The sequence below is a fragment of the Chroicocephalus ridibundus genome, chromosome 5 (genome assembly GCF_963924245.1).
Source record: "Chroicocephalus ridibundus chromosome 5, bChrRid1.1, whole genome shotgun sequence".
Taxonomy (NCBI): domain Eukaryota; kingdom Metazoa; phylum Chordata; class Aves; order Charadriiformes; family Laridae; genus Chroicocephalus; species Chroicocephalus ridibundus.
This window is the reverse complement of record NC_086288.1, coordinates 77747119-77748953: the sequence shown is the minus strand read 5'-3', so window position 1 is coordinate 77748953 and position 1835 is coordinate 77747119. Positions and strand designations below refer to the sequence as shown.

General features: G+C 48.8%; 1 long non-coding RNA gene across 1 annotated transcript; it reads left to right on the top strand.

Moving 5' to 3' along the window:
* The first annotated feature begins 70 nt into the window (after positions 1 to 70).
* LOC134516434 (uncharacterized) lies at positions 71 to 505 on the top strand. The gene is made up of 2 exons (XR_010071322.1): positions 71 to 232; positions 342 to 505. It is a non-coding gene; the product is annotated as an uncharacterized LOC134516434 (long non-coding RNA).
* The last annotated feature ends 1330 nt before the right edge of the window (positions 506 to 1835 follow it).

The window sequence follows — 1835 nt, the reverse complement described above, 5'->3', positions numbered from 1 at the left end:
GGAAGGGGAAGGGGAAGGGAAGGGAAGGGGAGGGAAGAGGCGGCGGAGCGCCGGAAGAGGAAGCGGGGCAGCGGCGGAGGCGCCATGACGGGCCCGCTGCGCCCCTGGGCTGCCCGGCCGGGGCCCGGCCGCCGGGGCGAGGGGAGAACCGACGGGGCCGGCCCCGGACAGGGGTGAGCGTCGGTGTGAGGGGACGGCCACTGCCGGGACCGCTTTGAAAGGGAGTACTGAGGTACTTGTGCTCCAGCACCTGCCTTTTTTTTTTTTTTAACGTTTTAGAGACGTGAATGAAAAGCTATTTCCTCATTCCACTTATCAGGATTATTTTTTTTTTTCTCCAGTGCCCAAACATATCCAAGGTGTGTGCTGACCAGCTGCTCCAGAAGAATTCACCTACACGTTGCTCATCTGGCCGTATTTTCCTACAAACCACACTGAAGAAAAAAAAAACAAACAACAAAACAAAACACCACACACAACAAACCAAACTCCAAAACCCAGCTTTTCTTCTCAAAATATTGCTTCCTGCACCAAGACTTCCTGCCCACCTAGAAAACCGAGTGAACAAGATCGTGTCTACAACAATAACCTGAAACCTAAGGTCAAAAAACTTGCAGCAGTTCAAAAAGAAGTTGATGGGAAACATACAAAAATATTCCTTGCTCTAATACTGTGCCAAAAAAAAATAGTAGGATTTGCATTGAAAACTTGCAATTCCAGATCTCTGGCATCTAGTTACTCTAATGGGAGGTTCAGTAATTTGTCAACAAAAGTCTTATTATTTGGAGGGGCCCTTGTCGTGCCACACCTCCATCCACGGGTCAGGGTGTTCCTCCGGTGATCTGCTGCTGCTCCCACCCCTTTTTCCAACCAAATAAGCTAAAACAGGGTGAAATACCACTTTGGGATTAACAGATGGAGTGGTCTCTCTATAATTCCAGTTTGCTGGCTATAGCACCCAGCCCCATTTAGAGGTCCGTGAGCTGAAGGCACCAAGCGGTAGCACAGAGTACGTACAGGACAGCTTTGCTGCTGTAGTGAGAAGCGGCTCTTCCAGAAAGCATTCTTTGATGGGATGTATGAAGAACATAAACCTTAGATCCAGCTCTCAACCCTCTCGGCATGGTGACATCTCACTCCTTTTCCAAAGAAAAAGAGTGTCAAAAATTTGGAGTTCCTTCAGAAGGGAAGGAATGTATAAAGGTACATACAAAATTACACAAGAGAAAAAGTCTACCGTGACTGGGAACATCAGCGTGCTTGTTATTTCACAGTAACATCAGGACAGCTCTAAACATTATTTTGGTGGTGATGCTTAATCAATGATGGTCTGATGAATCTGCCCAAAAAAATCTTTCATGCCATACCACTGATCAAAGCCATGTGCATGGTGTAAAGGGGAAGAATAAAGACCAAGTGCAAGGTCCTCCATCTGGGTCAGGGCAATCTCAAGCACCAACATAGGCTGGGCAGTGACTGGCTTGAGAGAAGCCCTGAAGAAAAGGGCTTGGGGGTGCTGGTGGACAACATCAGCCCCTACTACAAGGAAGATATGGAGGTGCTGGAACGTGTCCAGAGAAGGGCCACGAGGATGATCAGAGGGCTGGAGCACCTCTCCTATGAGGACAGGCTGAGGGAGTTGGGCTTGTTCAGTCTGGAGAAGAGAAGGCTCTGAGGAGACCTCATAGTGGCCTACCAGTATCTCAAGGGGGCCTACAAGAAAGCTGGGGAGGGACTTTTTAGGATGTCAGGTAATGGTAGGACTAGAGGGAGTGGATTAAAACTAGAGACTGGACGTTAGGAGGAAGTTCTTCACCATGAGGGTGGTGAGACAC